Raw genomic sequence first — 15,780 nt, forward strand, 5'->3', positions numbered from 1 at the left:
GAGTTTGCCCCACCACGTGTCAACCTCTGCCTTCCGGGCTCCTTCTGCTCCATCTCTCCCCCACGCAGACGTCACTGGGGAGGAACAAAGGCTGCCCTGGTGCCAGGCTGGGGAGCCACTCCCTGCCCCCAGAGGCCAGAAGCGAAGGCGAGCGGCTGACATCACAGCGCTGGCACAGCGGGAGATCTGAAGAGGCTCCACAGGGTGGAGTCCCTGGCAGAAGGGGCAGCTGGCGAGGGGCCTGGGGGGCCCTCAAGGGCTGCGTCTCTCCCTTCTGCTTTGCAATCTGGATTTTCAGATGCATCTCCTTCACTCAGAGCAGAATTAAACTGTGGAACTCCCTTCTGCAGGAGGCAGAGATGGCCCCCCCAAACCTAGATGCCTTTAAGAGAGGATTAATGGAGTAGACGCTACTAGCCAGGATGGCTCTGCTCTGCCAACGTGTTCAGAAAAATAATTAGGAGGGGGGAGTTCTCCTGTGCTTGTTACTAAAATGACAAGGGGTGGCCCACATCTTTAAAGTTGTTACAATGTTACAGATATTATGCCTGAATGTATCCTTTTGGCTTGACAGCTTAGGGAAGATACCTAGCTTTATAAATTCGTAGAAAATCCATACTTTAACCGACTCTCCTCATTCCAATGCCATTTTAACCCTTAAAGAAAGGTGAATTTGGGTTCCACCTCCCTCCATGGACCAAGAAGCAGGAAGTCACGCAGGCAGCAGGAACAGGGCATCCCGCCATAATTCCCCAAGCGTGAGAGCAGAGACATGGCCCCCCACCCAGGGAGTGACTAGGGGGCAACACTAGACATCCACAGAGGCAGTTGAGCAAGTCAGGTGTTCTGAAAGCCCATCTTCAGTCAAGTCCTGAGGGCAAGGATATGCAAAGAGATTTATTGTTCTTCTGGTGATGGGGACTTAAGAGGTGTTGGGGAAAGGTGTCTGAACCAGGTTCTTCACGCTCACACATTCTGCCCTAGATCCAGACAAAGGAGCAGCATGAGAAGTGTTGCAGGATGCTCTGCACCCAGGCAAAAGCCCTCAAGGGCGCTGCAAATCAAGGCTGGCGAGGGAAGGGTGCAGCTCAGGGTGCTGTATGGCCTGGTGGGGAGAGTCCCGTGGGCCAGATTGTGGGGTGCAAAGGGTCAAATTTGCCCCCCCCCAGACCTGAACACCCCCCGAACCCTGATGCAGACTCTGCTGCAGGGAAGAGATTCCCTGCTGTTGTGCAGGAGGCGAGGAGGGGGCTTGGCAGCCTTTTTGCCTTGCCTGCAGACATCCCCGCTGAATATTGCATGAAAAGTGCCTTCATCTCTCTGCTCAGCCCATAAAGAGCCATGCTGGCATGAGGCCAGCCAAGCTCCCAGACTTGTTCTCCAGCGGAAGGTGGAGTGGAGGGGGAGCACAGAGGGGAAATAAATATGATGGACGCCCAGTGCGGATGCTGAGCGAGCAGAAGCCATCTCGGATCGATGAGGGAGGTGGGGGGGGCACAAGCAGTAAAAGGCTGGCTGAGTGCATGGGGCTGGGGGTAGGCCAAGCCGGGCACCCCCTTGGCAGAAACCAGAGCCTGCGCTGCACTTTCTGCGTTGTTCCCGGCCAATGGGAATCAGAAAGCTGATCTGTTTTATTGGACCAGAACTGTTATGTTCTACAAACGGTGTTGGTGCAATAAGAAGGAACCCTTTCCCGAGTTTCCGCCCCTTGATTCAGCTCCATGTTGATGCCTGAAGCCGCTCCAAATGGCTTGCTTGTTTTTCTGAACTGTTTTTATTGATTTTGATCCCTATAACCCACATAACGAAACAGAACTTCATGAGACGAACACATAAAAAAGCAAGCCGATCCAAACCAAGCCGGGCGTGGGGGGGCTGCATTTGCCGGAAGAAATGATAAAGCAGGTTATCCGGATATTTGAGATGAGATAACAGGCAGGTGCAAGTGGAGAGAGCCGTCGTAGAAATCGAGAGAGCAAGAGCACACCTGATTTGCAAGGTATACGTAAGCCTAGGGCCGAACCCCTCAGAGGCACAAGGAAGGAGTACCCAGAATAAAAGGCTCCATGTTATATCAGAAAATATTCAGCCAATTAGATGTAACTTATCCCAAATTTCTTGAGAGACTTGTGGAAGAGACAAATATAATCTCTTTATGCTTTTAATAACATCCCACCAAACTCGGATGAAAGAGGTTAACTTTGTTTTTCCTTAAAAAAAAGAAAAGGTGAAGCAGGTAAGTTTTTCATGAAACGCTGCCAATAAAAGGTTCAGTTAAATATCAATGAACAACAAAGCAGAAGAATGCCATGCACAGGAATCCTTGCTTAATTGATGAGCAGGTGGGTGTTATTCTGCTCTTATCTTTGGCTGGAAAGCCCTCTTCACCCTGCAGTTAGGATTCCCTTCTTCTGCAGTCCGAAAGAGCGGCGTTTGCAACTGGCCACGAGAGGACAGCATCTCACCATTTTACTCGCTTGCCAAGACTACTCCAGCCTGTTCCTCAAAGGGCCTGAGAAACCCCTGGCAGCAATGCCAACTGGGCGGTGAATGTTTGCAAGCGGTTGCTGGAGGAACCAGCCTGGGCCCCTCGATCCCATTTGCAAATCCTTGCAGTTCCCTGACAAAGATATGGACCTGCCTCTGCATGGCAGAATCGTCTGCTGTTTCCCCAGTCGCTTCATGAACTGTCAGGGCTGGTTTGAAGGCAGCCGCCTTCAGCAGAGCAACTCTTCTCATGCTTCTTCTTCTTTAGCGATCCCTCGTAGTCGAGTAAGATTGTCTTCCATAAACACGGTTTTAACACTGAGTCCATAAGTGACTGTGGAGGCCAATTCTGGATACACATGTCCTTCCATAGTGGGGACATTGGTTTCTGGGCGGGAGTTGATCACGGTGTGGATTTGCCAAGCGTGCCTTCCTCTGAGCACATTTCTCCCTTGCGTCCTGAGTTCGAGTGTCTTCAAAGCCCATGACACCTTTGGTCAAGGCTGTTGTCCAATTGGAGCGCTCACAGGCCATTGTTTCCCAATTGTTGGTGTTTATACTACATTTTCAAAGATTTGCCTTGAGAGCATCTTTAAACCTCTTTTGTTGACCACCAGCATTACGCTTTCCATTTTTAAATTTGGAATAGAGTAGTTGCTTTGGAAGACGATCATCAGGCATCCGCACAACATGACCAGTCCAACGAAGTTGATGTTGAAGAATCATTGCTTCGACATGGGTGATCTTTGCTTCTTCCAGTACACTGGCATTAGTTCACCTGCCTTCCTAAGTGAAGTGTAAACATTTTCAGAGACACCGTTGATGGAATCTTTTGAGGAGTTGGAGATGGCGTTTATAAGTGGTCCATGTTTCACAAGCGTACAGTAAGGTTGGTAGCACAATAGCTTTGTAAACAAGCATTTTGGTTTCCCTGCGAATCCTCAAACACACTGCACTTCAATCGGGAAAAAGCCGCACTCGCAGAGCTCAGGTAATGCTGGATTTCGGCATCAATGTTGGCCCTTGTGGAAAGATAACTGCCCAGGTAGTTATCTGACATGCACCAAGAATGTCAGAAGAGGCTGCAGGAATCTGGCCAGGACCCAATCTAATCCGGCATCCAGATCTTGAGAGCACCTGGGTCCCTGCTTGTGGGCTTCCCATTTGGGGCATGTCGTTGGTCCCTGTGGGGACAGCATGAGATAGGCCATTGACTGGATCCAGCAGCTGTAGCCAGCCTGCTGTGTGACCCTACGGAGGAGAAAGCGCATGCCAGGGGCAGGGCCCATCCCTCCCTCCCAGAGCCCTAGAAAAGATTCCAGATACAACGGTGGCAGTCTGGAGCGCTTGAATGCACCTGAAAGAGGGGTGTGTGCCTCTGTGCATGTGCAGAAAACACACCACTAAGGAACCAGAGCCAGTCCCAACCCCCCAGTTATCAGGGGCTGGGTTTTCTCATTGGAGGGCTCCTGGCAGCCCCCCCCGCACTTTCCAGAAAACTGCTGCCAACTGGGTCTCCTGCGTCTCCCCGAGCAAAGAAGTGGGGCAGGAGCGGTTCTGGTAGACAGGTTCCCCCCACAGGGACCAAACTGTGCTTAAGCCACAGGAAGAGTGTTAATCACCGGCTAGCCTCTGGGGGTGGCCTGAGCTAATGAGTTGCGCTTTTTTCTCCTCCCCCCCTCCCCAAAAATATGGGTCACATCCAAGCTCCCATATTGCTGGCACACGGAATGATGAGCAAGATGCAGGTTCCTTGCGCAGAACCTCACTTGGCTGCAAAGCTCGCTGGCTGTGACCTTGGGCCTTGTCACAAGGTCATAGGTTCGATCCCCCTCTGGGACAGCTGCCTATTCCTGCATTTCAGAGAGTCAGCTAGATGATCCTCAGGGTCCTTTCCAACACTATGATTCTAGGTTGTTGTGAGGATAATGTAGAGGTTTTTAAAGCTGATGTCGGATGACCCCTTGGCAGGGATTCTTCAGCTGTGATTCCTGCAGTCTAGCGGGTGAGAATAGATTACCTTTTGGGGTCCCTCCCAACCCGACAATGCTATGATTCTGGAAACCACAGGAGGAGAGAGTTGCTGCTCCTCGTAAGTTGTTTTGAGGGTAAAACAGGGATGCGAGGGAACGATGCCTTGAGCTCCTTGGAGGAAAGGTGGGATAGAGATAAAATCCACCCATCCACAAGTGGATGGGCACTGCTGGCACAGATGCTTGTAAGCATGTGCAGAGTGCCTTTCCCTTTGTTACCAAGGAAGCCCCAGCAGACCCAGCATGGTAGGTGGGGGGGAGGAGGCAGAGGCTCTGGAGAAGAGTGGGGTCATCATGACACACCAAGGCCCCCTTAAGTCCCAGCCAGCCTCTCTAAATGCCATGCTCTTTTCAGTGCTGGGGCTCAGCCCCCAAACCTATGAAATAATAAGACCTCTGAGCCAGTGCAGAGTGCATTTCCGCTTCCCACATGCAGCTGAAATTAAGGAAGCCCTTCTTTGTGCACTGCAGGGTTAAACTGCGGAACTCCCTCCCACAGGAGCGATGACCACCAACCTGGACAGCTTTTCAAGAGGACTGGGCAAATTCACAGAGGAGAAGGGGGCTTTCGATGGCTACTGCTACTAGCCAGAATGGCTCTGCTCTTCCTCTGCAGTCAGAAGCCGCAATGCTTCTGAATCCCAGTTGCTGGAAACCGCAGGAGAGGAGAGGGTTCCTAATTGTGGGTTTCCCAAAGGCATCTGGTCAGCCCCTGTGAGAACAGGATGCTGGACTAGATGCGCCCCCCTTGGGCCTGATCCTGCAGGCTCTTCTTATGCTCTTAAGGAGCTGGGGAATGCGTCAACCTCCTTGGGAGGGAATTTCCCTGGGTGTGTGTGGGGTAGGGCATGCCAACCACAACCCCTGCCCGTTTTTTTGTCCGTTGGTATGGCCTCATGCTGTGACCCATTAATGAGCTCTGCAGCCCATAATCTCTCCCCACAGGTGCAAGGAAGAGCCTTGCGACAGGTGCAACAGGCGGCATGGGGAGGACCAGTGAACCTGTGAGCCTTGGAATGCCACAGGAGGGAGGCCTGGGGGGGGTGTCAGTGTGCGAGTGTGCATGTGCGGGTCAGCTGATAAATGAATGCTGGGCCCGAGACAGCTGCTACTGGCAGGCGATTCTGAAACAGAGGGCTTGCAGGAGCCGACACCACCTCCAGGGCGTGGAGGGAGATCTTTTGCAGCAAGCAGCTTTCCTTCTTTGGTTCCCGAGGAGGAAAATGGCAAGCGGACCCTGCACACCCTGCCCCTGGTTCACACATGGAGCGCACTTCTCCTCTGGAAGCCTCGGTGCTGAAACGCAACAGAAGCCTCCCAAAAACGGTTGCCGGTGTTGGCTTCTCACAGATGTGGAGGAGAGGCAGGTGGTGGCTCCCTGCAAGAGACCCGATTTGCATAGTTCAGAATCTGAAGGGTCCCCCAAGGGTCATCCAGCTCAACCCGCGTGCAGTACAGGAATGCACTTGCACCCAAGCAGGGAGGTGCTCACAGGCCATGGTCAAATGGTCCAGTGCCAAGGTGTTTTGTCCCATGCGCTAACCCCAGAAAAGCAGGGTGTGTTCCAGGCCGCAAAAGCAGCAACTCTCCCCTCCTCTGGTTTCCAGAATCATAGTATTGTAAGGCTGGGAGGGATCTCAAGGGATCATCTAATCCCACCCTGTGCACTGTGGGAATCGCAACTAAAGGATCCCTGCCAGGAGGGCATCCGACCTCCACTTAAAAACCATAAGACCTTAAAAAACATTTGAAATCTTAAAAACCTCCAGCCCTCTGCTTTCCGGGGGATGGGTGGGTCAGGATTCGCACCGCCAACCTGAGAATGCTGGCTGCCTCTCTGGGGAGCTGGGGACAGGAAAACAGGTTTCTGCACCCTTCTTTCCAAAACCCACCTCTTTTTGGCGTGAAACTGGAGACGGGACTTGCAGCTGGAGAGCTCTCTAAAAATACGCTGCCCAGCCCAGACTGCCCAGTTCTGACTGTCCGCCAGGATTGAATTCCCATGAGTGAGCTGATCTATTGGGGGGGGGGGCTGAATAGCAGCCCGACAAGGCACCCAGTCCTTCACTCTCCTTGCAAAATATGTAGAGACAACTCCCCACCCTCTAAAACCAGGGATCCTGTGTGCCCCCCCCTTCCCAACTTCAGGACCAGAGGACCCTATTGACACGCAGACCTGTAAATGGCTTCAGGGGAACCATAAAGGGCGATGGGCTAAATGGGGAAATTAACGGTGGCCTGGAATCTGGATTTGGGTTTTTTATTTTTCTGCCAGAGAGACTGCGTAGAGGTACCCCCCCCCCCGGCCGATGTTGCAGATAAGTGTATCCAACTCCCCCTCCCCTCCCCGATTCACCTGGGCCTCAGTTTCCAAAATGTCTGATTTAACATGCTTATCGCTCGCCCCCTGCCCCGCAAGGAGACGCAGCTCAAGGTCTAGATTTCTGCCATCTCAGCTATCAAATACAGGGAACCGAAACTGATCCGATGTCCCTGGGACAGTTTGTTCCAACCAAGTCATACGTCAGGCCTAGAGGCAGCTGGGGTGTGTGCGTGTGTGGAAACGCCAAACACGGATTTCCCCAAAAGAATCAAATCCTGGAAAATGCAAAGAAGGTATGCTTGGCAGAGGGTGCCTCTGAGCATATGCCGACTGCCCACGTCCCTATGGGATTCTGGATTCCCATCTCTCCCTCTCCCCATGCTGCAATACTTTTAAAAATCCAAATCTGAATGCAGGGGAGAATACAGTGGATCTTGCAGATTTTGCTCTCTCTGTGATGCGTGTGAAGCCCAGAAGCAAGGGAGCCGCACTTCAGGGTTGGTGAGCTGCTGCACCGATGAAGATGCTAATCAGCGGTTTGCGTGTGTTCTTAAAAAGGAGTGCGAGGTCCTGTTACGCGCTTCAGCCAAACGGTTTCACCTTTCTCTTGGTCCTGATCCATATTCCGGCCTGCTCTAAAGCATCCACCCCCCCCCCCAACTCAGCAAAAAGGCTTGAGGCCAGATATGCTCCTTCTGGAGGGAAAGAATCACTGGACTTGGAAGGGTACCCAAAGGTCATCCAGTCCAACCCCCTGCAGTGCAGAGCTCAGGCCCAAATTATTCATATGTGCGGAGGCACTTCCTTCCCCAAAGCTTCAGGGAAGCTTGCAGCAGTGCGGGGCCCAGCGGCTTGGAAAGTGCCTCTCCACGTTCTCATGTAGGGCATTTGTTTCTCTCTGCGTGTGCTCAGGGACTCCCTTTCCTTCCTCTCCAAGCAAACCAGAGCCAAAGAACCAGTCCCAGGGCTGGTGTTCTCTTCCATCTGCTTGGGTCGTAAAGGCTGCTGGGAGCTGGCCACTGGCTCACCAAGCTTGGCCAAGAGGAGAAAGACAAGATGAAGCACCGTCTATGCCTGGACCACAGGCAGCAGCCAGCGAGACTCCCAAATGATCCAACATTTCTCCGATGAAATCAGGGACATTGTCCTAAGGAAAAGCGGGACATTCTGGGACCAAAACAGAAGCTGGTACTTCTTCTTCTTCTTCTTCTTCTTCTTCTTCTTCTTCTTCTTCTTCTTCTTCTTCTTCTTAATTTTAAGCTTATTAATACACAGCTGAAATTGTGTTTATTGAAGTCTGGATACATAGAAAAATCCTTTATGCCACTAACACACAGGCACCACCAACTTCTTTGATTTTCTCTTCTGCCTTTCTGCGGAAGAATTTTGCTTTCACGACTACAGGCTGTTTGGGTAGTTTCCCCTTGCCCAGGACTTTGTAGTAACCCGAGCGTACGACATCAATAACTGGAGCTAATACTGCCTGATTTTTGCCATATTTGAGTCCTGTCTGCTCACAAACAAGTGTCCAGAATTTATCCAGATTCACTGTAGGACAGAAGTGCTGGTTTTTCTTCAAGTGGTAATGTCTCATACCAACTTTTCCCAAAATAACCAGGATGATATTTGTCAAAGTTAATTTTGTGGTGGTGCAAACCCTCAGCATTTCCAGGGCCTCCAGGATGCTTTGTGTGTTTGCCGAAATGGCCATGGCTAACATGACCCCTCAGTTTCCTGGTCTTCCTCAGTCTGGAAGGCATCTTGCTGGGCCAGAGTCAAAGGGAAAGAGAGAGGATAATAGGGACACTTGGAGGGTCTGGACTCCGGGCAGCTGAGTCTGCTCACCTGAACTCTTGCCAGCAGGGAGAGGGGTGAGGCGAGGGCAGCAAGGTGCAAACCCGGCGTCTAGGGAGCGCCCTGTTGGCTTTGCACCAATCTCACCCCCGCTTTGCTTCTCTACCTGCAGGTAAGCAACCAGCCGCAGGACAGAGTTGCGTCAGCTCAGGAAGGATATTGTACAGTTCAGAGAAGGGCAGACAAGATGGTCGAGGGGATGGAGGGGACTTTCAGTTTAGAGAAAAGCAGAGGAAGAGCTGACATGATAGGAATTTATACTGTGAAATGACACAAGGCATGGAGCATGTGGCTAGGGGAAAGTTTGCACCCTCTCTCAAAAACACTGGGGTTCATTGGAAGAGGCAGGACACATCAAAGAACATTTGATCTCTTGGACATTTCGGCCTCTGACCATGGAGCATAGCCACCAACAGCCCTCTCCTCCATGAATTTGTCTAATTCTCTTTTAAAGCCATCTGAATTGGTGGCCGCCACTGCCTCCTGTGGCAGGGAGTTCCATAGTTTCAACTCTGCGCCGTATTTTGTGTTTTTTCTTCTTCTTGTATTTTTTTGTTGCAAACTACCCTGAGATAATAAAAAAGAAGGACTTTCTTTTCTCTGTCCTCAATCTTCCAGCAGCAGTCAGGATCATTGGGCATCCTTGAGTTCCTACGGTAGTGTTATGAAAGGATTGGGGACTGTGCTCTTAGCTAGTAGCAAATGGGTCAGGGACAAGGGGAATGCAAGAACCTTGCCTTATCCTGAGCCAGACCCATTGGCCCATCTAGCTCAGTACTGTCTACACTGACTGGCAGCTGCTCTCTGGGTTTCCCGGCAGTGGAGGGGAAGATTCCCAGCCTTACCTGGAGAAGCCATCAGGGATTGAACACTGTGACATTCTGCATGCAAAGCAGATGCAATGACCTCTCCCTAGATGACCCTTGATCCTGCATTGCAAGGGGTTGGGCTAGATGGCCCCTGGGACCCCTTCCGATCAAGCTACAGTTCTGTGATTCTATGATCCCCCACAGCTCAGGCCCAGCCCGCATATCAGCTCTGCAAAATGCTTTCACCCTCCAAAGCCCACATCTCTAATCTCTCCGTTCCACTCCCCTGAGGCCTTCCCATTCCTTCACAGGCCTCAAGGTCAATCGAGTGGGCAGTCCTTGGCTGGGAGGCGGCGGGCGTGCCAACCTGGGGGGGTGGGGAGGCATAGAGGGGGGGCACGCGAGATGATGAGATCAAGTTCCCACAAATCACTGTTGAGAGGCAGCTGCTGTCAGGCCCCCATCTCCTCCGTCCTGCTTTCCCTGCCCCTTTATAAAGGGGGCTGGGGAGGGCGAAACCCAATCGCCCGGCTGTTTTTGGGGCCCTGGTGCAGAGGTTGGGAAGGAGGCCAGCTGAGAAATTGCAGCCTATATAAAGCCCTGAGCTTGCAAATGTGTGCCTGGAGGGGGGGGGCGGCAAGGAAGATGACCCCGTGCCCTGGAAGGTTTTGTGCATGTCAAATTACATGCAGAAGGTGTCTTCCCTCCGCCCCCCAATAATCTAAGGAGGCAGCCCAGGAGGCACCCAGTCTTTAGGGGGGGCAGTTGTCAAATAAGACAGAGGGGCACCTGTAGCACAAGCCCTCAGTCCCGTCCCACCCCCCGCAATTCCCCAACTGTGTTCAGATTGAAGGATGATATCCTCCACCTGCTCCTGATTGCCACCACATCCCACCCTCCTTCCTCTGCCATCAGCACCAAGCATCTTGGGGCAGCTGGTGGCGCTCTACTGCCCTGCAAGGACCCCCTTTTCTTCATGTGGCGCAGAGTTAATATTGGAGAATAATATATATATGATAATAATAATATAGGAGAAAACTGGGTATTGAAACTTGCTTAATCTAAATCATATATCCCAGTTTACAGCGGCCCTTTAAAGTACGCTTCACGCAGAGTATACGCAGTCAGAAGTTGACCTGGCTAAGAAAACACCACCAAGAGCGTAGGGAATTATCTCCCTTATATGAAACCCCTTACTAGCTGCACACTTGTAAAAGTATGCAGATGAAAATACAAACGGTTGGGTTTCTTTAACTGAAGAACAAACTGAATCTAAAGAGACTTTAAACTAAAGATAAATGCTTTCTCTCTTAGCAACTTTACTCACATTCCATCCTTCAAACCATTCCAAACCTCCCACAAAACTCCCATTAAACTACCCAAGAATTAACAGCAAACTAGCTTTATAACTAAGCAACTCTCATACTAAGATTCAACTGAGGAATCTCTTAAACTGAGAGTGATCTACTTAGAGATGAATCAAACTGAAAGATCTAACTAAGAGATGCAGAATAATATATAATAATAATAATAATTTATTATTTATACCCCGCCCATCTGGCCGGGTTCCCCCAGCCACTCTGGGCGGCTGGCAGAACCTTATATACAAGAAGCAGAGCCCACGCCTGTGGGCAATTAACAGAAATCACCTGCACCTGTTTCTCTTAAACAGACAGTATTTACATTAGACGGGCTCTAAAGTAACTTGACTATTCAAAAAATCCTACAGTTAAGACTGTGGAACTCCTTGCCACAGGAGGCAGCAATAGCCACCAATTCAGAAGGCTTCAGAAGAGGACTGGAGAAATTCACGGAGGAGGAGAGGGCTATCAGTGGCTGCTACTAGCCGCAATGGCTATGCTCTGCCATCACAGTCGGAGGCGGCAATGCTTCTGAATGCCAGTTGCCGGAAACGGCAGGAGGGGAGGTGGTTATTGTGCTCAAATCCTGCTTGCGGGTTCTCCATGGAGGCCACTAGGAGAACAGGATTCTGGACTAGAAAGGCCACCAAGCTCAAGTTAGGGTCTTAATTTGCTGCCATGTTATTTATGTACTGAAATTATAATTTCAGTAATTTCTCCAAGGCATCCTAGGTGGCTTGCATTATTCTCCTGTTGTAAAATTTAAGCTGGTTCCTATGAACCCAGAGAAATGGATCTTGACCCAGGGAGAGCTCAAGGATCCAGGCAAGCAGACGAATTTAAGCGTCTCCTGCCCACCAAATAACAGAGACCAAACCAGGACGTACGAAGCAAGGCACTTTTATTTTAACTGTTGCAACAGGGTCCTTCCTCTCACACAGGAGAACAAGGAAGGAACCCCAAACAAAGATGTCTTGCCCTTAAAAAGAAATTTGAAATTGGTTTCAGCCCACCCCCCAGAAGCATCATCCATATGTCACAGAAGGGGTGTAGCCCAAGACCCCCCTCCCTAGATTCATCATAGGTACATCATGAAAGGGGAGGTCTGGTGGCAGTAATCTGAGCAGTCTGGACCCTGCCCCCTGCCCCCCAAAACCTAATCAACAAAATTGAGAGATATTTACATTTCCCTGTTTCCCAGCCAAGTTAATCACACCCTTTTGTCTGGCAGTCAGGTATCAGGATGCCAGGGATTATCACTTTAATTCCTGAGACAATGAGAAGGTTCCCCCCACCCCACTTCTTCCTTGCAGAGGAACACCTGGTCAGAGAGAGAGTCAAAATGGTGTCAGAAAGGCCTGTCTTCCTGTGCTGCTTCAGACATGTGCCTGTACATTCATGTACATGTTTTATGAACAATTATTATATATATATAGATATGACCTCAAAATTCTTATAACACTCCCCTTCCTCGTTTAATCCCCACAGCAAAACCCTGTGAGATAAGGTTAGGCAGGCAGGCAGGCAGACAGGCAGAGAGAGAGAGAGAGAGAGAGAGAGAGAGAGAGAGAGAGAGAGAGAGAGAGAGAGAGAGAGAGAGAGACTGGTCCCCAATGTGAATTTCATGTCTGAAGGGGGGATTTGAACCCTGGTCTCTCCCAGGTCCTAGTCCAACACTCTAACTCAGAGGTTCTCAAAGGGTGGGGCAGGAGAGGAGGGTAAAATGTGGCAGGAAGGTTCCAGAATGAGCAAAGAAACATTTAAGCATTTCAGTATAGTATCTTATCATTTTTTGTTATTTGCAGAATATGCATAGATATCTTCTCAAAATGAGAGCAAAGGCATTGGTAGAGCATGAGACTCTTAATTGTGGATTCAAGCTACCTGCATTGCTGGGGGTTGGACTAGATGATCCCCGCAGTCCCTTCTGACTCCACAATTCTATGATTCTACGTTATACGGAGGACAATCCTTATTGCGTTTCCCAACGCATTACCATTTTTTTAAATTAAAGATTTCTTGATTTACGGAAGTGTGTGCAATTTCTCCCTCTCATATTTTTCGAAGGTTGTCAGGGGCCTAGTTACTGCTGATTTTACTACTGGGTTGTTTAAGAAGGCGTGTAATTGGCGATGTGTTGACCAGGGCATTTGGGTGTCTTCTAATTTGTCTTGTATTTCTTGTGTTGACAGGGGTTTGTTATTTTTGTAGAAGTCTGTTAGGTGATATAAGCCTTTGTTTTGCCAGGTTTTAGTCTGGAGGTTTTGTGCTGCGTGGTGGAATAATGGGTGGTAAGCCAGGGGAGTTAGTGGGGAAGGGGTTGGGAATAGTTTGCCTATTACTGTTTTCCATGCTTTGAGCATGGTATGTGTGTGGGAATTTCCCTTAGTTTGCTTGGGAGAAGAGGGTATGCTGTGGTGCAGGTGTTTTCGATGTGTCCCTCTCTAGGTGTATCCATTGTTTTGTCTCATCTTCTAGTATATATGGGATTATATGGCGTATTTGGTTGGCAGTGTAATATGTTTCTATGTTGGGGATTCCCCATCCTCCTTCTGTGGTGGGCAGGTGCAGGTATTTGGGGCTTATTCTTGGTTTTTTGTGTGAGAAGATAAAGGATTGTAGCTTTCTCTGCCATCTGCGGAGTTGGGTTTGGGGAATCCAGATTGGGGGGGGGGGTTGGAATAGGTAGGTTAGTTTTGGGAGGGTGATCATTTTGATCATGACTATTAGATGGAGGGCACTAGGAGAAGGGGACGACAGAGGACGAGATGGTTGGACAGTGTTCTTGAAGCTACCAACGTGAGTCTGACCAAACTGCGGGAGGCAGTGGAAGACAGGAGTGCCTGGCGTGCTCTGGTCCATGGGGTCACGAACAGTCGGACATGACTAAACGACTAAACAGCAACAACAACAACAAGAACAACAATTTTGTCTGAGAGGGTGATATTCATGTTGTTCCATCTCTTTAGGTCTTTGTTTATTTGTCGCCACAGGGACTTGCAGTTGTGGAGGTATAATTTATTGAGGTTTCTGGTTATTTTTACCCCTAGGTATCTGAACTTGGTGCAGGGGTGTAGCAATGGGGGGGGCGATGGGGGCGGTGCGCCCCGGGTTCCACTCTGGAGGAGGGGGTGCCACTTGGCCCCCCCCCCCGCAACTCCCAAGCCGAGCCTCCAGCCTCCCGATAATAAGTATGCACAGCACCCGCCGCTGCCGCACCGAGCGGGCTTTTTACCTGGAGTTTGGAGTTGTTACGCATGCGTTGTTACGTTGCAGGGTATCACTGCCGCCCCCCACGCCTCCAAAGCCACGTGCCTCCAGCTCCAAACTCCAGGTAAAAAGCCCGCTCGGCGTGGCGGACGCGCTGCACCGAGCGGGCTTTTTACCTGGAGTTTGGAGTTGGAGGCGCGCGGCTTTGGAGGTTCGGGGGGGCAGCGATACCCCGCCACGTCATGACACATGTGTCGTGATGCAACACGCATGCATCGTTACGTAGTGACACCAGGCCCCCCCCCTGGGGTGCATGGCAATTTGCCACCCCGGGTGTCGCAGCGGCTCGCTACGCCGCTGACTTGGTGTGGCAAAGTTTTATCTTGGTGCCATTAGTGAGTTCCTTTTGGGTGTGAGGAGGGGTGTTGAAGCACATAGCTTCTGACTTTGCAAAAATTTACTTGTAGGCCTGACACCGTTCCAAATGCGTTGAGTTCTCTGATTAGGGAGGTGGCTCCAACGCATTTCTTATCAGTAAAATAAATTGGCGTGGCGGCAGCAAATTTCCCTTCTGAAAGTGTGGCCCAGGGAGAAAAGTTTGAGAACCACTGCTCTAACCACTATGTCCCACTGCCTCCTCTAGCCTGTCGATGCTACGATGAGGGTGGCAGCTGGGAATTAAAAATGGCAGGCGTTAGGCGTCAAATAGCTTTACCCTCCATGAATTCGTCCAGTCCACTGTTCTAATCCAACGGATGCACCCTGAGGGGAATTCCCTCATGTCCAAGAAGGGAAGGGGTGGCAGGAGATCAACCCCCCCCCATGCATCTGTCAGGGTTCCAGTTACCACCAGTGTCCTCTGTGGATGGGGCCCCACTTTCCCTGCAGCTGTCAGCAGCGCAGAGGGGGGGGGGTCTCCTCCCTTTGGATTAAGCAGAGGTCTGTCTGCAACGCATACCAGTCCTGGAATGGTGTTTGTGTGTTGAGCATCTTGCAGCCCACAGCAGGTGCAACATGCCACTTGGGGGCAGGTTGGAGGTTGTCTAGTTGGGGGGGGGGAATCGGGATGTTCGGGGAGGGGGCTTTGGCATGGCCAAAAGGAAGGACCCTGGAGAAGAAATGGCATGTGGCACTCCCAGGCCTGCGAATCCGGGAAGGGTGAGAATTTCTACAGCTTCCTCCAGCCTTTGCTGCTGAGCAGGGTGGGCATCTTCCAGAGCCAACCCTCCCTCTCACCCCCCTCTCTCTGCCCGCTGGATGAGACCCATTGGATGGGGGGGGGGAGAGAGCAATTAGCAGGCTGTCCCCGACACCCAGAGATGGCTCAACCATGCAAATGATAAGACGGTTTTGCAAATGCTTGCCAATAACAGAAGGTCTTTCTGCCCACGACAAATACTTGGCACCTGTTGGTGCAGAGGGTGATAATGGTCCCTGGCTCGGAGGGTCCTCAGGGGAGGGCGAGAGCAATTGGATGGAGGCAGAAGGGGTCTAGTCTGGACCTCTTTGCTAGGGCAGCTCAAAGGGCTACCCGGGTGCAGCAGCTGTGGGAAAAGGCAGACGCCCTGCCAGGAGTCATTAGGGAAGAAATTGAAAACAAAACCGCCAATTAACATAAGGCCGCTGTACAAATAGGGAATCATTGAATCATAGCATTGTAGAGCTGGAAGGGAACCAAAGAGCCATCTAGTCCAACCCTCTGC

The 15,780-nt window shown here is 50.9% G+C and overlaps 1 pseudogene; it reads right to left on the minus strand.

Moving 5' to 3' along the window:
- Nucleotides 1-8,111: 8,111 nt before the first annotated feature.
- On the minus strand, nt 8,112-8,631 carry LOC118086286 (large ribosomal subunit protein uL15-like; annotated as a pseudogene).
- Between the last annotated feature and the right edge of the window lie 7,149 nt (nt 8,632-15,780).

The sequence above is a fragment of the Zootoca vivipara genome, chromosome 6, assembly GCF_963506605.1.
Source record: "Zootoca vivipara chromosome 6, rZooViv1.1, whole genome shotgun sequence".
NCBI classification, from domain to species: Eukaryota; Metazoa; Chordata; class Lepidosauria; order Squamata; family Lacertidae; genus Zootoca; species Zootoca vivipara.